Source organism: Pinus tabuliformis, chromosome J (assembly GCF_031772625.1).
Source record: "Pinus tabuliformis cultivar Carrire ecotype Pingquan chromosome J, CPIR1, whole genome shotgun sequence".
In the NCBI taxonomy this organism is placed as follows: Eukaryota; Viridiplantae; Streptophyta; class Pinopsida; order Pinales; family Pinaceae; genus Pinus; species Pinus tabuliformis.
In genome coordinates, this window is record NC_142295.1 from 218209141 (window position 1) to 218234629 (window position 25489).

General features: G+C 39.4%; 1 protein-coding gene across 4 annotated transcripts in view; it reads right to left on the bottom strand.

The window, feature by feature from the left end:
• The window catches only part of LOC149226486 (putative protein phosphatase 2C 45), a 619029-nt gene that overhangs the window by 19796 nt on the left and 573744 nt on the right, over positions 1 to 25489 (bottom strand). The gene's annotated exons all lie outside the window — the stretch shown is intronic.

Below are 25489 nucleotides of genomic sequence, written 5' to 3' on the forward strand. Positions count from 1 at the left end.
CTTTGTGGTCTAATGTGCATGTAATGCAGGAATAAAGGATCAAAGCAAGGGAAATGTAGGGATAAAAGGTAAAAGCAAGGAACTATGGTAAAAGACCTTGGTAAAAACTCAAATGGGACAAGGGAGAGGAATTACAGGAGGTAAATCCTCCTCATTTAATGCCCATCCATTTGAATATCCCTCCATCAGCTAAAAGTACAAACAGCCAAATCTGAAGTACTAAAAGACAGCCAAGCAAGTGGATGTACAAGCAGCTTCCCTACTAGAAGGCAACCGAGCTAGTGAAAGTGATAGGACAAGTTACCATTAAGATGGGAGCTGTACCTCCCTAATTTTGAGGGAAGTCGTTGAGACTTCAGATGTATAAATAGAGAGGCTTAGGACCTCAGTTTTTTTGGGCAGTTAACCAATAGTCAGTCAGTCAGTTAGCTAGTATTCAGACTTTTTGTCCAGTTGCAGACTTGTAATAGTTCTGATGTAATACAATTTTTGATTCATAATGGAGATGAGTTTTGATTTGAGCCAGCACTGAGTTAGCTCAGAGGGCTGAAGCTCTTGGGTTAGGGCCCAACCCTAGCAGCCAAAGCTCCTCTTTCTTGTATTGTTAAGTAGCTTAGCTTCCTGCCTTTTGTCCATTTGTTTAATCAAATGCATTCCCATTACAGTAGCAATATAGATTCATGTTTTCTGTTCATTTGTTTAAGTAGTTCATTCCCATTACAACAGTAGCATAGATGCATGTTTGATTGCACATTTGGTTAAGTAGATGCATGTTCATTCTAGTGGTTCAGCATATATTCATGGCTTTCCTGTTCATTTACTGAAGTGGCTTCCTGTTCCCTGTTCATTTGCTTGAATAGTTGCAGTCCATTACAGCAGGGTAGAACAGAGTAGTTGTGTTTCAGTTTGTTCCATTCATGTTTGCATTTAATCAATAGGTTAGCAAGGAAAAGATCCACAAGGTTGCTCACAGGTGTCTCGGCCTCACCTCCTCCCTCTGGGACTATGGTGTGAGGAAGAAACCCTGCAGCAACCCCAAAAACACAGGGTTTAGGTTTTCATGGAGTTCTGTCATTCAAACACAGTCACTAAGTTCGTCGTCACTCTGCCCTTTTCTGGTCATCAGCTCAATCTCTCCCTCCTCGTCATTTGACCTCACTCGCTGTCCCATGCCATTTTCCTTCAGCACGAAACGCTTGAGCAGGGGACTATTGAATTCGAGTTCCAACGGTATTTGCCAGTGAATCGTCTTTCACAAGCCAAATCGTCCAATCACCGCTCAAATTCCTTTTCACGTTTGACTTTTCACTCTTTAAATCCCGATTGTCGATCTGCCCTGCCAGATCTGACCGCTGTCGCGCACTCGCTCACCAACCCACTTGATCAACCTCAACTGTAGATCTGCCTTGACAGATCCGATGGTCATCGCGCCATATTGCGTGGATTTTTGTCCGACTGTTATCGGGCTGAGAGCACGCGATATGGGCGGTTTCCCCGTGCTACGTGTTGGCCGAGGAGGCTAATCATGTAAAATTCTACAAAACCGTTTACGGCTTTGAGGGCGCGTGAGATACCACCTACTGCCCTCCAAACCCGCTTGTCATTTTAGCACGTTCACTTTTTGCGCTCCAACCTCCACCGTCGATCTGCCTTGCCAGATCGGACGATTGTCGCTTCTCCCGATACCATTTCCGCACGTTCTCTCTTGACCACGATCTCCGCCATCCATCTGCCGAGTGCCCGCGCGATATAATCCTAGCCGTCCATCCTGTTAGGCCACCATGTCCGCCCATTTGCCTACGTACCCTCCTATTGTCTGATCTTGACTGTTCATCTACCCTTCACCCACCTGATCCAATGGTCCTCATGCTCTTTTGCTCCCCCACGTGCTCCTTTCGACATTTAGGAGTCTGAACGCTCTCTTGCTTAGACACAGGCTTAGCCTGGTTCCATTTCTGATCCCCGTTGCCTAATTCTGGTGCTTTTTACTTTTGAAACCTAGATAGCAGCAGTAGGTTAGTGTTAATTTCCAATGTTGTTCAGGCATAGTTGTTTCCATGATTAACCAGGTTATGGTGTGATTTAGGGTTACATGCTGTTTTCTTATTTCTGCAGTAGATTAGCTCTCCCTTAGACCAGGTTTGCTCTCCTTTCATCAAATCAAGTTTCTTCTGACCCTATAGAAGTCTGGCTTGGAATCCCTAGGGTCTCTTGCTAGATGAGCAGTGACAACAGGCAGTACCCTCACTCCTACTTGTGTATATAGCGCAGTCACCTCCAAGTTTGTACGAACCACGGGTTGATAAGTAAAGCTGGTAGCCCTAGGAGTTGCAGCATTCTTGCTGCAATACCTAGGCTCATCACAGAGTATCCTGGGCAGAGCAGCATTGCCAAATTGGGACGAGATGTGGGCAGCTTTCAAACAAGAAGAGCTGAGGAGAGACCTGCTCAAGGTTAAACTTGATGGAAGCAGCAACAACAGTGGGTCGAAGCCCAAAGTAGAGGAGGAGGATAACACAACCCTTGCATCGAAGGGACAACAAGGACACCAGAGACAAAAGAAGGATGTCTCCAAGGTGAAATGTTTCAAATGTGGCGAGATGGACCACTATACATCCCAGTGTCCTTTGAAGAAAAAGGACAATGATGAGAAGCATGATCCTAAGGTTGTAGCCACAAAGATCGAACAAGAGGAGGAGTTCGCCATGAAAACCAACATACCTCTAGGAGGGAGGTGGACTGTTATAGAACTGTAGTTCGATAGAGCTATAGATGGGCTCCTTGAGGAGCCCACCTCTTCGATCATCACCTTGCTACGGGAGCCCATGATCAATAGTAGCAAGATGGTGGAGTTTTCAGTTGATGCCATGGGATGTTGATTCGACAGATGTAGTAGTTAGTAGCACTAGAACGTGAGCAGCGTAGAGCAGAGAGGCAACAATGGATGGAGGCACAGTGCAGAGCTTCAGCAGCATAGTGGTTTCAGAAGACAGCGTGGGACTAACAATAGTCAAGATATCAGCCCTGAGGTGTATCCACTGGATACTTGTCCAGTTTTGGGTGTTTTCAGTTGCTTCTTTCAGCAATGGAGTTGCAGTACAGATGTAGTGTTAGCAGTGGCAGTCTTAGCAGCATAGCAGATGCAACATTTAAGAGGGAGTTGTAGTACAGATGTAGCATTGGCAGTGGTAGTGTCAAAGGCAACAATACAGTTGCAGTAGCAATGTAGTAGTTGGTGGACAACGAGTCAGACATCAACAATGCAAAGGATGATGCTTTAAAGTCAAAGCAATATGCAGTAGCAGTGTATTGCTAGAGCATATTCCTCGCTAAGAGGGAATGTTGATTTGGGGTAGCATCAGATGTGATCTAGGCCTCAAATTTTGCAGGGAGGTTTAGGCACATGGATTCCAAAGAACCCAGAAAGCATTTTGGGAAATTCCCCCTATAAGTGATTTATTAAAATAATTAATATTTTTAATGGGGTTTCGAAGTCTAAACTTAGGAAAATTAAAATATTAATGGGTATTAATCTAATCAAGGGTGAAACTTCTAGAAAAAGACACGGATCAAGCCAAAATGATCTGAGCCTTTGATTATGATTTAATCTAGGCCGTTGGTTGTCCAACAGGAAGATATAAGAAGGGGCTTGAGGGTCATTTGGAAGACACACACAAAGATAGAGGAAATCGATTTTCTGAAGTGAGAAGTTCTCAGGAGGAAAAATCGATTGAAGAGATCTCTTGCAGTTGAGGGGCAGGGATAGTAGCTTCCAGAGAGAGATTCTCAGCCAGAGATACATCAGCAGAGAGTGATCCAGTAGCCTTGACGCAGAGGTTGATGCAGGGCTAGAAGGGCCACGCAGAAGCAACATAGAGGGAGAGAGAGAAAGTTGAAAATCGGAGCAGAGAGTCATTTTCAGTAGCCAGAATTCGGGGTGTGAGATCGGGAGGCTGAGAGCAGTGACTCTGGGCTACTGATCGATTCCCTAGTTGGGTGACGCTGTGCTTGAGAGGGTTGATGCTGGGACAACGTAAAGGCAACGCAGAGATAGTGAAGGGCCTGCCAGGTGCACCTCATCCAGTAGTCGGATCAACCAAGATTTTCTCTCAGTGATTGTGTAATCTAATCTCACAAAGGTTTTGCCAGTATTTCTCTCTGTAATTGAATAACCCTGTGAGGTATTCAATGATGTATTCAAAATTTTCTACTGCTTAATAATATAAAGCCCCCCGAGCTACTGCACCAGTTTTCTCACATTGGGTTTTTCTGGAGACTATTGTCCAAAAATAACAGTGTCCTATGTGCTTCTATTTTCCTTGCTCAATTTCTATGTTTCAGAATCATATTTAATTTGGTGTAAGCTGCTTCAGTAATTGTAGTGACCTAGCTAAATAAAGAGCCATTATTGATTTGAAGAAATACTTACCTGGCCTGCTACTGCTGTTGCGGTGAGGGTGCTTCAAAACTGCTCCCGCACTTTCACTACCGAATAACCAAAACCACCCAGCCAAATCAAGTATACCTAGATACTCGACCCAGTATGCTTCTCAACCGATGCATACCGTTCCCCCGTGCCCAGAAACTTCAAAACAAGCAAGGCTCACAAACCAGTATGTGTAATCTTCCTCTCCTTCCTCCAACAGCACCTTCCTCCTCCTATGGCACCCGCATCAGTTTCCTTTCTACTCACAGCAAATACACTCACAGGGCAAGGAACACCGATCCCCCTTCTCTGCCCTCGACCTCTCCTTATGTACCCTTTATTGACGGTGGTTGCTCCCTCCACCTATGAGCCCACCGCTTCTTTTCTCAATGACACCTCTCAACATGCAGAATCGGATTTTATCTTCAAGATATTTTAACATGTGCCATTTCACTTTGATTATACTTTTTATATGTTTAATTAAAGTCTTAAGTCATATGCTTAATTATTTGTCCTATGCTTTATTTTGACTTAGATTATCCCTTTAATAATTCATTCATATACTTTATTTTAAAATTTCTTAAATAGATAATTATATAACCTGATTTTTAAGGCTTTACATAATTCCTTACATTTATTTTCTTTATAACCCTTTTCTTTTACTTTATACTTTTAAACTTAATATCATTGGTGAGCACTCATTAATCATGAGGCATTAAGAAATATGTGCTGATGGTTAAATGCGACTTTTCTATATGAAGGGTGAGTTAAGATATTTAATATTTTAGGTAACTTAGAATATAGTTAATAGTGCAGTGCATGCGATACATGCATATGTAGCTATCATATGCATGCATCGTATGCATGCTAATATTCTCGTGCTCTCTATTTTAATGATGTGTCATTACATACACCCCTCCTTCAGAAAACTTCGTCCCGAAGTTAGAGTTCAATACTTATAATAGTGATTAGTACATTCTTGCACGGATTGAGTATTGAGGTTAAATTTTTTTTTTTATTTTTTTTTTATTTTTATTTTTACTTAATGTGAGAACACTATAAAATTGGTGTTTTGAATACTTTTAGGTTTATAACTTAATGATCATGTTCTACTTCATCAGGCCCCCTCCCCAGGCTATTACTACATCATCCTATCCTTCCTAATCTCTTCCGCTCCCATCCTATCCGTCCTCTACTGGAGTATGCCATGGCGTCAGTTGTACTGACCCTACCATTCATAAACTCCAAGGGTGACAGCGTTGGCTATACCGACCTGATCCCTAGTAGGCATCTGGCAGTCATCATCACACGTCTAGGGGAGCGTGACTCGCACAGTCCTCCCATGACTCCAGGGTTCGGAGGATAAACGGTGGGCAACACCTCCACCCCTCCCAGTAGAATCAAGGTTAATACCCTATCATGGAATCTCTTTGAGCCTTAATTGTTCTGAAGTTTCTGTCATCACGTGGTCATTTCGGTAATGAGATTTTATCTGCAATCATAAATACTTGTCCATGCATTTATAACATGTGCATTAATATTTTCAAAAACACATAGCTTATGTATATTTCATACATGTTATCTAAAGTATACCATACCTTGCCATAATCTATTCATGTCATTAGCTTTCATATTCATAATATAATCATTCTTTCGTGAATTTGTTTGTGCATAAAACTTATGACTTTAAATTGCTAACTGATACTTGATTTTTGATCTTACGAACACATATCGTTATGTTCCAAACTTTCATTGATCTGAATGTGTTTGCTCCAGTAACAACGAACTGGGTTATTGTCTTACTTGGTAACAAAATGCATCATATGGATAGTTATTAGCGAAGACAAATCTCGATTCCTTCTTTTTAACAATACTGTTACTCGTTGTGTTTTTTTTTTTATATATAATTTGATTGAAATACCTAGCTCAAATATGGTATGCAACACGTTTGGGGAACATATTTTGAACTGAACATTTCCTTCAACAATAATACACCGAACATCGCTCTATGTTTAAATAGTAGTACTCTTTCAATACCTTGGCCCTATGGGTTGAATTTATGCTCATGGAACCTTTGCTCAGGTTGTATTCATCTCTTATCTATTTGCCAAATTAGGTCTGAATGTTACGCAAAAGCTTAGCTAATACAGCTACTAATGCTTTAAATTTAGAAGATATGTTAACCAAAGGACCAACCAGCTGAAATAAGAAGAAAATTTCCATGAAAACAAAACAGATGAGAATAGATAATTTGGAGCAGGTTGTAATCAAATTGGGTGCAAATCCATATGATTCCTCATCAATATAAGCCTTGATTAGATCAAGAGTTACAGATTTTCAAGTGCTCAGGAGAAAACTCAAAATATCAGCTCTAGAGCAGGTTCAAACACCAGAGACAGTACAGAAAGAGAAACGACAATTGTTATCCCTGATTATCGACCAAAATAAACAGATATGAAAACAGGATCAAAAGTTAAGTAAAAGAGAAGAGTGAGCATATATGTGCAGCAATCACTACTGAAGCAACGACTACAGAGGGAATCCATCATAGAAGTTAGCAGAGACTTTGTCACGTCTGAGCATTAATATCAAGAAATTGATAATCTCAAAAGATGCTTTCTATAAAGGATAATGAGATAAGGGATTTCAAGTAGGTAAAAATGCGATCATAAATAAGGAGCAAGAAATAAAGGCTAAAAATGCAAAAGAATTTGATTAGTTCAGAAACTAATTAACAGGTACACAGTCACTTGGGGTAATTTTGAGTAAGGGAGATATTATATGTGACTCTTTAGAGGTCTCTTTTGAATGTTATTTGTCCACTGTATATATTTTCTGAAGTAAAAACTATTAAGAAAACACCTACAGAAGTTTTCATACAACTTGAAGAAAGGTCTCATAGAATAATTTATACAAACTTAAATACATCTCCTATGTCGAGAAGTCAAAGAGAAATATCTATGCTGTTGACAGGTACAGAGGAGTGAGTCCCCCTGGTAATTATAAAGGAGGATGACTAAACATTAAAATGAATATCTAGAAGATTGTAAGAACATAAACATCATTACCCATTGTTTGTCATAGGAGCATAAATAATAATAAAAACGAATCCACCCAAGCAAAGTATACCAATACAAGAGAATAACATCAAAATATTCAAGAAGGTACTTATCTCTAGAGAATAGGTGAACTCCTTTTGTTCAACTCTTCAAGGAGTTAATCTCGTCCATATTATCATCATCAGGAATTCACCGCTTTAAGTAGCATCTGCTTTAAATCTATGTCGTTTTGAATAGTTTCAAGTATATCATACAATGTTGCATTTATCATGTAGGTGCTTACATCACCCAGGGATTGTAAGGACTTAGGAACTCGTAAAATATCAGGGAAATGAAAATGTTGACAGCTCAAATCAAATTAAAATATTCCCCTAATGAAGTTACATTCACCTTAAATGTTTTCAACATGATCCAAAATAAGATAGGTAAAGAACATGTCTAATTTTCAAGGACATTTCCGCTTGATAGAAGATGAATCTAATTTTCAACAGATTTTTAGATAAAAGTTAAGTGGCATAACCATATATTAAAAGAAAAAGGTTTCCAGGTATAAGCAATTCACAGAGGTAACTGCAGATTTCTGGTAGAACCAAAACTACAATTATGCCTAGGAACCGGAAAGGACAGAGTAATAGTCACCATATCAATTTAGAGATACACACTAAGGTAGATGATAGACCCAATCATTAAGGTTAGAAGACCAGAGAAAGGCTAGATTTAGACTATAAACAACAACAGATAATGGTTCAAAACCATGAGGAGCATACCATCTCACTTAAATAGTCATCCAATGCAATCCAGATCTTATATAATTTATATAAAGATGTCTGTAAGCTTCAAACTAAAATGCTTTCAGAGGAATTTGCTTTTTGGCAAAAATAAAATAAAATAAAATAAAAGAGCTTGCTATGGTACTCTAAAGTCTAAACCATTTAGGGGATAAGATTGCTATATTCTGTTGTGTATTCTATTATATAAAACATGCCTGGTGATTTAATAGATGTTTTCGAATTTTAATTTTTGAGAGGAAACGTTCTATTTTAAACACACCAACAGCTGCATGTCAGTAATAACAAAATAACGGAAGCTTGATTCAATTTCTCTTGGTTTTCAGTCCTCAAAAGACTTTTCATTGGTCTCAAAACGTTTGAGCATTTTGAATAGAAAAATGGTTCCTTAAATCAGTGGAGATGAGACTTTTGACATTCTGCATAGATAATCTTGACCAATTTATACAATGTGTGCAGAAAGACATATTAATAAATTATGGTTATACTTTAAAAAATGTAAACTACAACATCATGTTTTCAGGCTCTAGAGGAAGTATAATCCATCAGTAAGCATCAAAAACCGCAAAAGTTACAAAAATGTACCGTAGTAGCAGTAAGAGAGGAACTTCACAACACCATAAGAAAAGGAAACTATTTCTGAGAATCTGGAGCCTAATGCTGCATGCATGGTGCACCATTATACCATGTCTGCACCATTATACCATGTCATACTTGAGCTTTGAGAATACACCCTTGAACTCCATGAAGATCAATTAGCTTGTTTAAAACTATTATTTGCCAATTATTCTTGATCAAACTTTCAGCATGCACAAACAGATTAAAGAAAACATACAAGATGTTATGGTAGAAAAATGAAATTCTACAGTTCTCTAATATAGCACTGCATTGAATTCAATGGATTGGAGGCAGCAGTGAAGAGTATCTAGTAGTTTTGGGAAAATTGTATTTCCTGAGAACATCATTCTTCTACCCTCCAACATGATATGTTAGACTGCTTTTCAGATTCGTCTGGCTTAGAGATGACACTTACAAATATAACCATATTGATAACAAAATTATCTTTCAGTGTTGAAATCCAGTGTATAAAATATCTCTATTCCTCAATGTTTCATGGAAGTCAAATAGTCAGAATATTTGCTGCCTTAAATATACCGATGACACTTTCAAACTGATGTGAAGCAAGTCTAGAATTTATAGGAAGAGGACATTATCTTTTCACACACAACTATGAGTAAGCACATTAAATCTCCGAACGGTAGAAAAGATCTTTAATAGCATCTCCTTATGCTAAAGTTCTAGCCTTACAGCAGTATCTACAAAATCTTGGATTTGCTTCATGGTATTTGTTTTCCATATATCTCTGTTATGTGTTTTAACATTATATATCTCACATTCAAATGTATTAAAAAAAAAATTTTTTTTTGAAAGTTGTTGTATCTGAATATGAAACTATATCAGGCTCCATAACTGTATGATGTATCCTGGTAACTTACCTGTAACAGTTTGACTATAGGAATGCAAGCAATAATAATAGTGACAGTAAGATGAGAAATCTTCCTAGGCAAACACGAAAGGCACAAGCCATGAAAGAAAACCAGAAATGCAACAAGAGGCAGCATAAAACTTCAACAGACGATCTACCAATCACAACAAATGACAGCCAATTCAGATGTCATATACAAAGTACAAATCATTTTTGTCACTCAAATGAAGGTTTCACATTCTCTCAAACAAGTGCTCTTGTATGGTACAGTTTCCATATTTAGATATGAAACTAAATGCTTTGGACACAGAGTATTTTGAACAGTATTCCTGACAGAAGCCTCACACACAGAAGATTCATTTTAGTTCTGTCATAGTCGTTAATTATTCAGACTCCAGAGGACCCATTTTCATAGAATCGGGAACATGTTAATTATTTTGCATGGATTGCTGACAATTTTAAATGCATGCTATGGTTCTTATAATCATTCCTTGCTTCATGTATGATGAGAACAGGAACTCTAAATGAGGATAAGATTTGAACAAGTTGATTGGAAGGATCATTTAGATCAGGAGAAAATCCGCTTATTTAGCAAAATAATTACTATGACTGGACACATAGTACTTCATCTTATCATTTATTAACAATGGTCGGAATATGAACATCCAAACGGCAACTTTAAGCCTCACAAGCTGAAGACAGCAAAGCCAGAGCCCTAGATGGTACTATTTCAACTAGAAGATTAAGTTCTGCTTCAAGCAGAGTATCATATACTAAGGTTACAATGCAAGCAAATGTGGAGCCTTGATCCTAATTATTCTATCAAAACTAGGAAAGATTGGTCTTACCCTACTGGAACAGGAACACCATTCAAAGTTCAAAATTTCAGACAACCGCCAAAAGCCAACCAAGTATCACATATTTGTATAAAATGGCACACATAGAAGTATACTGTTTAAATTATGAAATGGAAAATCTATACATGAAGAAGTAAACTAATGCAGTGGAAAACAAATTATACAGCACATTTATACTGAAAAGACAATACCCACACAAGCAGAACATGTTTTGATAAAAGCACAACATTCTTACCTTCCTAAACAATACCAGTAATGTTAATAACAATGCAGAAACAAACTAAAATCTGTATATCAAAATAATATTCTAACTGCAATAGCAGCCCTAAAATTAACACCACCTCGTAAGACTCAAATGGAGAGGCTTCCAACCATAACGAGGTTGGCTATCTAGAATTATCAAGCCGATTTGTTTGTGCAGGTCTGCATGATAACAGGAAATTTTGTGAAACAGAAATAAGCAAGCCATTATATGCTATGAATTTCCCATACAAACTTACCATGGAAATGAGGTCATACAATAGCAAATAGCACCTTAAAGTAGTTAATACATGAGAGCAACTTGACAATCTCAAGAAGGTTCGTACACAACTTAAAAGGTATACATCTTAGCAATAGAATATCTTACTAAGTTACTATAAAATGTTAATTGTGAGTTCAAGAGCAAGCTAAAACTCCTATTCATGTTCTGAATTTGTCAAAAACCATGAAAAGTTGTACAATAAGTTCCATAAATACATTGCATGCCAGCAATGTCACTTTATTAGGTACTAGGTTGCTCTAGACTACCTATAAGATGCCAAATCAGTGTTATGAAAAAAATTTAAAGAAAAATAAAAAAGTTGATAGTGATACTAATTAACGTTGCTTTCCGTAGATTTAACTACATTATCACTATGAATTTAGGACAAAATATCTCTTATATCTACTCTAGAATGTTAACTTTTACTTCTTATTTACCTTTGGTTACAAATTGACTGTTAAATCCTACAAATAGTGTCATGGAGCCATTTAATTTATCAAAATGTTCGGAAGGAAAGCAATTTTCTGATCAAAAAATAACACAAGTTTGAATACTGTACTAACCTTTGCCAAACTTTAGTTGATAAAATGAATCCAGGAGCAAACAGAGGATCTTCAACTCGGTGCCATTTACCCTGCTAAGTCTCTCTATTGTTTCATCCTTCAAGCCATCCTCAGTGACAGAATCATTCTGCTCTGCTGTTTCTTTAAATTCTTCATATTTTGAAATTGCTGATTTTGCTTAGCAGTCCAAATGAATCCTTTAGAAGGTGAGCAACTTCCTCAGCAAGTGTGACGCCTTCCAGTAGTGATAAAACGTCCCTCAGAGGCAGACCAGGCACACACAGTAAGAATTATAGAGGAAAGTGCTTGTTTCTAGGCATTACTTGGAATAATGATAACCTTTAGCCTGGAATGTAGACTTATCTGCGTAAGTTTAACAACTCGTCCTCTCACTGCTCAGAAATGATCCCCACAGACACAGACAGCATTGAGAGCAGTCACGTTGGTGGCTAAGGCACTATATCAATCTCCACTAGAAGGTGATATCATTCACAACTAGCAATGCAAACCTCGGATATATGGCACGCAGACGATAAACCCATAAGCACGATGAATAGTTCAGGAAATTTGATAACTCCCACGCACAAGAAGAGTAAGATAGACAGCCTCAGTCAACAAGTGTGCACGGCCTTCCTCAAGGTGAGAATCGATCTATGGTAAGGATATACACACAAAAATTCACAGGGAAGAATTTAGCGTCTCGAAACTAAGAGACTTGGTCGATCTGACAAATTCAGCGTCTTTCTCTTGGTATAGAAAAGAGCAGTCGGCTTCTTGAACTTCACAATGTGATCTGGCTTGGGAACAAGCTTTCGGTCCTTGACGTGCTTCAACGACTCAGTCTGAATTCGGCTTCTGCACCCGATGAATGTGGTTCTTCCGGGCAAAAAAATCCACGTCTGTTTCTTTAAGGATCGAGTTGCCGCCGCCAGTGACCAATTCTCGTTCTGCCATCAATGCATGCAAGTTAACTCGGACAATTTACCCTCCGCCAGCACTTCCTCAGTGGCTCTGTGTGGTCATGCAGGTCCCAAGCCAAACATTCAGTGAATCGATTGTTCAATCAACGCATTCTATTAGGACTCAACCCTGATTCGAATAGGAACCAACGTAGCCGGTCAGTCCCCTGAAACATGACTCGGTGATGCGACGCCAGCTCTGTGACTCCGAATGTTCGGCGTATTACCACCCGCTTGCTCTGTTATGCTCAACGCATCCCATCTCTAATCACATCGCTTTCTGCACGTATCGCATTACACGTTCAAAGTGCCTCTTCGACTCCTGTAGTGATGTCTACAGTCCATGCGTTCCTTGCAATGACGGACCGACTACTGCAATCCGTCTTCAAAATTTGAGGACTTTGGCTTTGATGATCAATCAAGACAAATACCCAAAATTCTGCCCAAAACGGCTGTTGTATAACTTGGCCTCCACTGTTCCTACTCTTCAAACACACTTCCAATGTATATAGCAGGAAAGCACAGTTGGATAATCTCTTCTGCCTCAGCTGGATTAGAGCTTAAGTTTTCTGGACTTTTCTCAGCCACCAGCTTATCAGAAGAAACTGTACTCTCTGTTAATGATGATGGTGATGTTGATACAATAGAAGAGACATTTGCAAAGCCGGGCATAAGTCTTCTGTCAATTAATCTGCCTGAGACGGGAAGTGCAGAAGCCGCAGCAATTCTAGCACCCAAACCTAATGCAAAAACAACGAAAGAAGCTGCAATGGAAAGTAGGGGTTCAAACAATTCCTTCACAGTTTTCTCAGATTTCGGAGCAGCTGCAGAACACCGAGTTCTGATTTTGTCCTTGGATTTTGATTGGGGGGAAATTTATCTGTGCGGGGGTATATTGTGGATGTCCGCAATATATCCTCTTGCGTTCCCTGTAAATGACCCATTTGGGTGCCGAGGATTTCTTATGGAAATGGGGCTTGGGTTCTAAAACAGATTTTGAAAATGCAAAGGAGACACCAATGTCTGAGCAAAAGCAGCCAGATGTGATAGACATTTTTGACGACTCAATCAATCGAGGAACTTTTCTATGAAACAGAACTGAATTGTATTTATATCAGAAATTGTTCTGTACCATTGTCTACCTACAAAACGAACATACGAATGGATGAAAACCACGGATAATACGAGCAACCACAAAGTTGCGTAGGGCCCTGAGGTCGCAGGGTTTGAACGGAGGGCTCTGATACCATATGTAGTGACCTAGCTAAATAAAGAGCCATTATTGATTTGAAGAAATACTTACCTGGCCTGCTACTGCTGTTGCGGTGAGGGTGCTTCAAAACTGCTCCTGCACTTTCACTACCGAATAACCAAAACCACCCAGCCAAATCAAGTATACCTAGATACTCGACCCAGTATGCTTCTCAACCGATGCATACCGTTCCCCCGTGCCCAGAAACTTCAGAACAAGCAAGGCTCACAAACCAGTATGTGTAATCTTCCTCTCCTTCCTCCAACAGTTCCTTCCTCCTCCTATGGCACCCGCATCAGTTTCCTTTCTACTCACAGCGAATGCACTCACAGGGCAAGGAACACCGATCCCCCTTCTCTGCCCTCGACCTCTCCTTATGTACCCTTTATTGACGGTGGTTGCTCCCTCCACCTATGAGCCCACCGCTTCTTTTCTAAATGACACCTCTCAACATGCAGAATCAGATTTTATCTTCAAGATATTTTAACATGTGCCTTTTCACTTTGATTATACTTTTTATATGTTTAATTTAAAGTCTTAAGTCATATGCTTAATTATTTGTCTTATGCTTTATTTTGACTTAGATTATCCCTTTAATAATTCATTCATATACTTTATTTTAAAATTTCTTAAATAGGTAATTATATAACCTGATTTTTAAGGCTTTACATAATTCCTTACATTTATTTTCTTTATAACCCTTTTCTTTTACTTTATACTTTTAAACTTAATATCATTGGTGAGCACTCATTAATCATGAGGCATTAAGAAATATGTGCTGATGGTTAAATGCGACTTTTCTATGTGAAGGGTGAGTTAAGATATTTAATATTTTAGGTAACTTAGAATATAGTTAATAGTGCAGTGCATGCGATACATGCATATGTAGCTATCATATGCATGCATCGTATGCATGCTAATATTCTCGTGCTCTCTATTTTAATGATGTGTCATTACAGTAATTTACTTCAATATTTCAAGAAGAAATATGAAATAAGTTTGTAACATAATTTACAATCTAGGTGAAGTAGATTTAGTTGGTTGCAGTAGGATTCCTGAGATTGTTAGATCTAGGAATTTTCACAGACCATGTATATGTCAACAATTCTGAGAAGCAGAGTACAAAAGTGTGGTAAATTTTTTTTGAGTCATCATCATCATTGTAATCCCAAATTCTGTTGTTGTATTGTAAGATTCTAGTATGACTATTAAGCCATGTAACAACACCTAGGTAATCCTACGATTCTTCTCAAAGGGTTTCACTCTAGGGAGTTTTTTAACCTCCTCCAATTATTTGTTTGTAAATACAAATAATTGACAGAGTTTTTCTCCCAGTATACCCCAAAGCTAGGGGAACTCATTGACAAGGTCTAGTGTTATCGAGTCGATTTATTTTTATCATACTAGATCATGTGTCTTGAGTCGTAGAATTTGGTTTAGTCTTAAGGGGTCCCTGTCTATGGTAAATTTCCCCTTCTAAGGGTTGAATTATTGTAATATTTTGATGTAAAAGTGTATTTATAAATCTTTTTGGTCAATGGTTCCTCATAATTAGAACACCATTACCAAAATATTTTTAGATGCACTTAGAGGGTGGAAAATTATTTGTAATCCCCTCTCGAGTCTATTAATTATTTTCTGGCAAAATAAAAATAAATTAGCCAGAAATTGTCAAAATAAAATGAAGGGAAAATTTAATTACCCTCAAAGTGGAAAAAATCATAAAAAAAAATTATTAAAGCTATTTTCAAAGGAAATAATTCAAGTAAAAAATAAAAAAGCCTCATTTCCAAGGCAGGATGGACCAATCTAGAAATTCGTTGGGCCAAAGAAGGATATTTCCCAACAAATCAAAATTTTTGGACCAAGTAGCTAATTATTTTGCACAAGTAATGATAATTCTATTTTTTGAAGGTCCTCTATGGTCCTGTTGACCCTGCTGCCTACACCTACCTACAAGTCAGCAGGAAAAGCCTTCAACCCCACAAGGTGTGGTTGGTGGCAGGGAACTTAGAGAAGGGGTTGTCACACTAATCCGGACTTTCTCTGTTTGAGCTATCTTCTAGGTTAGCTAAGGGGTCTGTTTCCTAATGAAAAGTTAAGTTAAAAGTGATATGAGGTTCTAGGAGGAAAGTTAATTTGGATTATTTGTCAAAAATAACTTGTTTCCATGAATTAAGCAAACATATAAATGCACAAATCTCAATGATATATTCAAAGTATAGACCAGTGCTTTCAAGTAAATAACAATAGCTTGCTCAAAAAATGAAATCAAGATACAATGATAGACAATTCAAATGTTAGACTAGAATACGCATATGAACACCAATTGCAACTATAAAGGAAATAGTACTTTGGAAGAAAATTCCCCAGATAACCAAATACATCAATTATTCATGAACATAATGATCATCAAAGCAATAACATGAAATAAAACTACACCAATGATCAATATTTTAAGGACAAGAAAATTAAATTGTTGCAAAAGTAAAGGACTCACAATACTTGTGTCATAAATGTTTCTTGAAATGAAAAGAATGATATTTGCAAATGAAACTCAAAACACATCAAGATAGCAAAATGAGAAATTGCAAGTAAAGTAAAATAATGATGTAAATGTGCTCTTCGTTGATTTTATTAGTTAAACTATAAAAGAAAAATTTCAATTAAAATCCAATCCTCAGACCTCATCCTTGCCTGAAAATTAAGATCTCACAGTGAGGAGTCAATAGAGGTGAAGGTCCCTAAATGTTTATACAACCAACTTAAGTTGGAGGTTAAGTTTGAATGAGACTTTGGAAGCTTGTAAAATGCAACTAATTTAATATGCCTACTATTTCATGCAAGTAAATTTGCAAAAGTCAAGTAAATGATGGAAATTGCCTTAAACACAAGATTGCATACACGTGGGATTTGTAAAAAATATTTACTTTGCCTTATGATAGTTTTGTGATTTACCCAAAAGCAAATAAAACTTTAGAGATGTCTTGCATGTAAGTAAATAACAATGCTTGTGATTAAGTAAACTCAATATTGATTAACTTTGAAAAAGAAATGGACTTGAATTTGCAATATGAAGTTAAAATGACACATACAAAATTAAGTTAATGAACATGTGAAGAGTATATTGTTCAAAGTAAAGTGCTTGTAGCTCAAATCAACATATAAAATGGAGAATGCAAAACCTTAAGTTGAATTATAGCAAACATATTTGAACAAAATAAAAATGTGTTCGAGACTAGCTTCAAAAGAATTGAGAGGAAGGATCCACCTAGACTAGGCATCTAATTAAAATTAACCAAGATCTTGCATCACACATTAGATCTAGGTCCTGCACTTCATTTAGGATAGATTTTGCATCCCGCAACAACTGTTCATCCAGTAACTTGATATCTTAAGTTTGGTTGTTCAAGTAATTAATTCGATATCTTAAGTTTGGTTGTTCAAGTAATTAATTCTAAGTCACTAGTCTCCCACTCAATATCTTAAAGAATCTAATCAAATTGTGCTTAATAATCTTATTTGCTGCTTAATTATAACTCAAGTTGCAAGGCCATTCAGTTGTATCTCCTGGACTTGTTGGTTCCCAACAAGTTTCTCATCATCTCATCCATAGGGACTACCCCCTTAGCCTGCATTTAGGAGATAACTTAAACAGAGAGGGCAGGGATCAGAGTGATAACCCCTGCTCTGAGTGTTGTCGCATTCTGGTGTACAATTTGGGTGACAACATACCTATCACTCCCTTAGAGGTTGAAACCACCTAATAGGGTCCTTTATTAACCTCCCTCTTGAGCTTCGAGACACCTGTACATTCTAAAGCCCACTTGGAAGGGCATGCCACTATGAAGTGTTCACCATTGCCCAAGATTTGCAAGCTTATTTACTTAATTGCACTAATGAATTGTTGTACTGGAAGGTGAGGAGACACATTGGATCTTATACAGGATTGCAGGTGGGTCTTCATCTTGGGTTTGGCCTCCCTATACGAGATCCAAGCCCTCTAGAGGGTCATGATGGCACTTGTAGGGTGAGTGTTGAGAGCCATGGGCCTCCTCCACAACAGAGCATTGATTGCCATGCCATGGGATTATTCAACTCCACATTATGCTTGCTCGTGCCCCAGGCAGGTAAAGATGAGGATGCGCTTGGATCACATTGCCCAACTAGCACATACTTGCATGCAGTTGATCCAAGGCCTAGATGGGGTTTTGTCTCACCTAGGGAGACATGGGAGGGCTTGTATCATCATTCGAGACCTCATTGATGGAGTATCAACATGTTTGATCTAGTTGGAGACCCATGAGACTATTCACTGTGTACCACAACCACTTGGGAGCACCATAGATGTTTTGCTTGGAAGCCAAGGGGCCAACTTTTTGCTCTGTTGAAATGTAAATAGTGTCAGTCTTCATAATTGTACTTGAATCATGACTTGATGTACTTGTCAAAAGAAAGGAAAATAAATTTTATTTGTAAAAAGAAAAATTATTTTATTGAAACGGGTTTCTTGCCCATCATGTTGTGGTCCCAGGTCAAAGCACCCATTTAGTGCTCTAGGGGTCTTGTTGTCAAGTCAAGAGTCAAGGTAATGATGGACTAGCCCTTGGAGGGTCCATGTAACAAAGAAGAAAAATTATTATTGTAATTCATTTTGTCTAGAAGCCTCCAAGAGATGAGTTGGCCAAACTTCCTCAAGTCCACCTAAAGAGACCTAATTCACACCCAAGGAAGCCTATATAAAGAGGAGCCTCCTCTCATTTGAAGTACATAGCCATGAATATAGGTCTCTGATCCAAGCAATGAAAAGAGAAGAGGTCTGGTCTAGCAAGAAGAGGAGAAAAGTTCTGAGGAGGCTAGCGAGGAAGTAGAAGGAGTGAATTTCTGTCTTTGCCTGCTCACACATGCGAGTTCTTTGGAGGATCTAGGGCTTCCTCAGTCTAGATTTTGCAGAGTTATTTTTTTGGGTTTGTCTGGCTCATCTCTTGGAAGGTTTGGTCAAAGTCAAAGTCAAGGTCTTGGAAGTATTCACTGAAATTCTATAAGAAGAGATTTTTGTGCATTTTTCTCTTTAGGAGAGGTTTTGGCCCTAGCTAGCAGCCTACATCTAGTGTTCTAGTGTTTGCATTGAGATCTTCTTATTGGGATTTATATTGATGATGAACATAACAAAATAATGATGATAATGTCCTAATATAAATCACAAGAAAATTTCAAGGATTAAAGAGAAATCAAATTAATAAATACTATGACTGTCTGCCCTAGATTTCTCAATATGGTATCAAAGCTAGGGCTTTGAAAAGAGGGCAGAAAGTGTTAGTTTTTGTAGCATTGGAGGTGTCGTAGTCTCAAAACTTTGTGGAGAGGATAAAACACATGAGTTCTCCATAACCTAGAAATCGTTTACGGAAATTTCACTTAGATATGGCTCAATTAGATTATTAGCCGATTTTTAAATATTTCCAATGTCTAAACTTAGGGAATATGGTCAATTAATCAATATTATCTGAGATAAGGTGAGAATTCTCTAGAAAATAAAATGGATTGACAGGGAATTAATCTAGGCCCTTGATTAAGTTCTAATCTTAACGATTGGTGCTCCAACTGAGGGTTATAAGAAGTCGATGGGTAGATGGAGAGGACACTTGTGGAGTTCGATTTCTTTGGCAGTTTGATTTCCAGAAAGCAGCAACAATTACCGGAAAGCTAGAGAAGGATGCAGAGACAGAGAGGGGTAGAGACAATGAGGTCAAAGGAAGGTTTGTAGATCCGGCGAGTGCATTTGCAAAGAGGCAGAGATAGCCATAGTGAGGCTGATGCAGGAGCTACGCAGTAGCCTCTAGAGGGCATTTTGATTTAGCTAGAGGAAGGGTCGTTTCAGGTGCTAGTGGTTGGAAGAATTTCCAAAACGAAGCTAAAGGACTCCAGACCAACGACAATCAGTCAGAAGCATATCAGGGCAGTTCCAAGCCAACGTATTTTGGGCCTGCACAGAGGTTGACCCAAAGCCCACGCAGAGGCAGTTGGGAAGCTAGTTCGCTTGATTGAGCCAGGATTGCCTGTGGGGTGAGGAAAATTCGTCACTAGATTTTTGCTAGTATTTTCTCTATAGGATAGCCAAAATTTGACATCCAGATTATTGCACACAAAATTTCTCACTGTTGCATAATAATAAAAACCCTCAGCTGCTGCACTAGTTTTCCCAAGTTGGGGTTTTCCGGGGACATTTGTCCAAAAATCACTGTCATATTTTTATGTGTATGCTAGATTTTTTCAGTTTCCAATGCTATTTTTCTTCCACATTTTATTTGTGAAGATCACAATGTGAATTATTTGATATTTGCCGTAGCAGATAAATTGTTAAATAATTAACAATTAGGAAAATAATTTCCAGTTGCTATGATAGATGAAATTTTCACATGGTATCATAGCGTGAGTGATCAGTCGGGAAGCTCAGAAGTGGAGAAGGGAATTTCATTGTTCAGAGGAGTAACATGCCAAAATTCTCAAAGGCTGCGTAGTACCTTGACAGGTAGATCAAACCGTTGGGCAAGGGTTCAATTTTCAGAAGCAGGTTGGCAGAAAAATCGATTTTACCAAAAGAGTGATTCCAACAGTGAGAGGGAGCAACAATAGCTCAAAGTTTTGCCCAGAAAATTACTTGGTTGGACGCAGAGAGTTTTGCAGCAGCAAAATCAACGTCGAGTGGAAGAGAAAAGCACACACAGAAGGAAAATTTCTCTCAGGGGACTTTGTGTTTCAGAAGTTTGATTTTACGGTTGCAGATTGGTAGTAGCCAAGAGCAAATTTCCTCACTCCAGAAAGGAGTGCATATAGCAAATCCAATAGCTAAGCAAAGGGAAAGAGGGAGTTTTCGATAGATTCAGAGATGGTCGCAACAGGGCTTAGAGATCAAGACAAGTTGGAGGGAGCCTCCAACTATGTCATCTGGAAGGCTAGGATGTAGCAAAATGATGGGAGTTAGTTGGTGCGAGGGATGATGGAGCAACAGTGGCAGAGCTACAGCGCCAAAGTTTGAAGCACGCAGTGGAGTGTTGCAGTAGTGCAGAAGGCACAAAGCAGATACAACAACAGCGCAATAGCATCAGAGGGTCAACACAAATTAGTAGCAAAGGTAGGGGAATCCAGACTGATCAACATGTCAACTTTTGGGTGGTTTTTCAGTTGCTTACTTCTCAGCAACTGATTTGCAGTGTAGAAGTTAGCAGTGGCAGTGCTATGGGTAGGATGATGCAGCATATTGAGAGGGAGTTGCAATACAAATACAACAGTGACAGTGGCAGTGTCATGGGCAATAGTACAGATTGCAGCAGCGCAGTGGATGAAGGGCAACAGGCCGAGCATCAGCAGCACAGAGGACTGATGCCGTGGATCAATGTGATACTTCTGCCAGGAAGTATTGTTAGAGCACATTCCTTGCTAAGAGGGAGTGTTGATTTTTGGGTAGCATTGAATGTGCTCTAGCTCCAAAATTTTGTGAGGGGCTAGAACACATGAGATCTCCAAGACCTAGAAATCATTTGGTGAAATTCCACCCGGATTGTATTTTATTAAAATAATTAATATTTTTAATGGGGTTCCTAAGTCTAAACTTAGTTAAATTAAAATATAATGGGTATTAATGAAAATATGGGTGAGAAGCTTCTAAGAGACGAGGATCAAGCCTAATTTAATCTTAGTCGTTGATTAGAGATTAAATCACTACTGTTGATTTCTCAACATGGAAAGTATAAAGGAAGGCTTGAGGTCAGTTGGAGAACGCACACAGTGAGAGCAACACTTGAGCTAAATCGAAATTCAGAGGCGTGGTTTGCTGAGAATTTCGAAGTGAGCTTCAAGTGCAGAGAGGGTCAGTTCGGCAGAGGGACTTCCGTCGACGGCCGAGAATACATAGCAGAGAGGCAGAACAGCTCCAGGGAGAGACAACACAGCGCCAGAAGGGTGACATAAAGGCTAGAGGAGCTAACGCAGGCACTTAGAGGCAGCACTGGGGTTTCTGTGAGGCAGATCAGGCATCAATTCAGCAAATTGATTTCTGAGCCAGGAAGGCCCATTGGGAGGGTGACGCAGCTCCTAGAGGAGGTGACACAATTCTAGTGCAAAGCTGGGAGCAGCCATCGCTGCACAACACTGGGGACAACCCAGTCACTTGTGGGGTTTGTACACCCAGTTGTTGGATTTGCCAAAATACCTGTCTCTGGATAGAGGTACTTCTGTCAGGTTTATTTTCTGCTGGGTGAGATGGATTTGGCACCTTAGGTGTATTTAGAAATCTTCTTAATAATAAAACCCTCATATCTGCTACACCAATTTTCCCGCATTGGGTTTTTTCGGGGACGTTTAGTCCAAAAGTAAGTGTCCTTTGTGTGATTGTATCATTTATTTTTCAGTACTTGATCTGTATATTGGTGTAGGATGCAATGTATTTGCATTAATATTTTCTAAATATTTCTGAAAATAACTTGTTAAAATAAAAAACACAAGTAGGTAATGCAAATCAGTTTATTGCAGTAGGATTTTTGGTTTGTGAGATTCAAAATTTTTCATAGAATGTGGCCCTAACATCTAAGGGTCCCAGTCAGGGGCAAGGGGAGAAGAAGAAGAAGAAGAAGAAGGACCTGTCAAAGGTCAAGTGCTTCAAGTGCGGCCTACAACACTCAATGTCCTCTCAGGAAGAAGGACAAGCTGGAGACGCAGGACCAGGCAGCAACGTTCGCTGAGATTGACAAGCTCTCCTCTAGGCTGGAGGAAGAGTTTGCCATGTTTGTAATTATACCTCTAAGAGAGAGGTGGGGCGACTTGGAGCTGTAGTCGTAGAGATTGTAGAGATAGGGCAGGGTCCATTGAGGTGTCCTCCTCATGGATCATTACCTTGCTACGAGGGCCCATAGTATTCAGTAGCAGGATGGATCAATGTTAGTGATGCAGTTAGATCTAGAGTGACAGTTGCAAACTAGTAGCAACTAGGAGTTGAGCAGCGTAGTGTAGTGTTGGCAACAGAGCAGGTGGCTCAGTGTAGAGTTCGCAGCAATACAGATTCTTCAGTAGACAATGCAAACGCTAGTAGCAGTCAGGACTCAAGAGACAGATGCAACATACATAGTGGATTCAATATTTCAGATTCTTCTCAGTTGCAGTAGTTGCAGGTGCAACAACAACAATTAAGAGGGAGTTGCAGTGCAGATACAGAGTTGGTAGTAGTACAGGATGTACAATGCAGTGTCCGCAGCAACACTAATGCAGCAGTTTGGTTCAACTACAGTCAGTGGCAGATGAATTAGAGTTAGCCCAATGGTTGATGGACAGTGACTAAGGAAACAACGCAGTGAGTAAGGAAACAACGCAGTGACTAAGGGAACAACGCAGTGACTAAGGAAGCAACACTGTGACTAAGGGAGCAATGCAGTCATTTCAAGTAGAGTTTCTTGTAAGACATTAGCAACGTGACAAAGGGTGGTACAAGGACAGGGTGTTGTGGGTGCAACACTAGAGAGAACACCTTCCTCACTAAGAGGGAGTGTTAGTTTTTGTAGCATTGGAGGTGTTCTAATCTCGAAACTTTGTGGAGAGGCTAAAGCACATGAGTTCTCCATAACCCAAAAATCATTTCTGGAAATTCCACCTAGAGATAAATCAATTAGATTATTAGCTGATTTTTAAATATTTCCTAAGTCTAAACTTAGGGACAACGTTGCAGGAATCGCCCCCCCCCCCCCCCCCCCCCCCCCGGGGATCCTAGGCCAGAATCGCGTCCCGTACGGAAGCGTTCCGGAACCTCCAGGCGAAGCGCGATTCCAAAATTCATGAAGCGCGATTCCGGTTTTTTGAAACGATTCCTGGAATATGGGTTGCGTTGCCCCGGATCCGCGCTTCGGAGGGCGCTTCGGGCCTCCGGAAGCGCCACGCTTCGGGCCCGGAAGCGCACGCTTCACGAGCTCCGGATCCGCGCTTCCGGCAATTTCCGCGCGGGCAGCAATGTAACTTGAATTTTTTTTAATTTTTTTTAAAAGTTAACTTGAGTTTGCATTGAGGGGGTGGGTTAGGGTGAGGTTAGGGTGAGTTTAGGGTGAGTTTAGAAAAGAATAAAGCCCCCATTCTCTTCTCATTTTCTCACTTTGAGTTTATGAGAGTTGGAGAAGAGAAGAGAGGAGAGGAGAAGAGAAGAGAGGAAAGGAGAGAAGAAGAGAGGAGAGCTTGGAGGAGTGAAGAAGGAGGAGCTAGGAGAAGGAGGAGGAGCTTGGAGGACTTCATCTACAAGAGCTAAAGAGGTAAGTTCAAACCCCAAACTCCCTTGTTTTTTTGAAAAAAAAATTGTATTTTTCTCCTCCCTCTCCTACTCTTTCCCATTGTTTCTACTTGCTCCTTTATTTACAGGTTGTCCACCACCTATATCCATATTCCAAGATGGTGTTCTTTTGGCTTCTATGTATCATTCCACTCTTGGTTTTAATGATGGCAAGGGTGAGGAATAGAGGGGAAGAGGAAGGGGATGAACTTGGTCCTAATAGTAGTGACCCAATGTATGATGAGGAGGAAGGGTTTGAAGAGGAAGGGGATGAACTTGAAGGGGACACTGAAGCACAAGATGGGAAAGGTACATCAACACCCTTGTGGAACTATGTGACCAAACTTGATGGGGGAAAGGGTGGTGGATCTTACAAATTTGTGTGCCCTCATGGTTGTCATGGAGGAAAACCATATACGGGTTCATATACCCGTCTGAGGAGGCATCTTTGTGGGGTGCTGGACAGTGATGAAAAAAAGGGTTCTGTGGGGGTACAAATTTGCCCAAACATTTCAATTGAAGAAAGAAGAAAATACATCCAAATAGAGATGGCTGCACAACGAAAAAACAAGAAACAAAAAACTCATTTTGAATCAAGTGCAACCTCTAAATTTGGTAGTTGCCCATCTCCTCATGGTACTTCTGCAACCTCTGGAGGTAGAAAAACAATAGGGGATTTCCTTAATGTTGCTGGGAGGGATGATGTGGATGGAAAGATAGTCCGTTTTCTTTGTGCTTGCGGTGTACCATTCAATGTGCTTCGCTCTCCCTATTGGCATGACATGGTAAAGGCCATCAATGAAACCCCAAAAGGATACAAGGCCCCCAACTGAGAAAGCTAGAACAGTGTTATTAGAAAGAGAAAAAGCTAAGGTTCAAAGAGCTTTGACACGTTTTACACATGAGTGGGTGGATTCTGGGGTATCCATTGTATCAGATGGGTGGACAAATATTAGAAACCAACATTTGATAAATGTTCTTGGTGTTTCTTCTAGTGTGCAGTATTTATTGCATGTCATGACTCCTCCTCCATCAGTGCAACTGCACAAAACATTGCAGATCTCCTATTGAAATCAATCAAAGATGTTGGTCCGAATAATGTGGTTCAAGTGATCACAGATAATGCAGCAAATTGTAAGGCAGCAGGAAAAATTATTGAGCGTACTCATCCACACATCTTTTGGTCTGGGTGCCTGGTTCACACATTGAACCTTTTGATGCATGATATTGTGAAACACAAAGATTGTGGGTGGATTGCTGAGGTTTACAG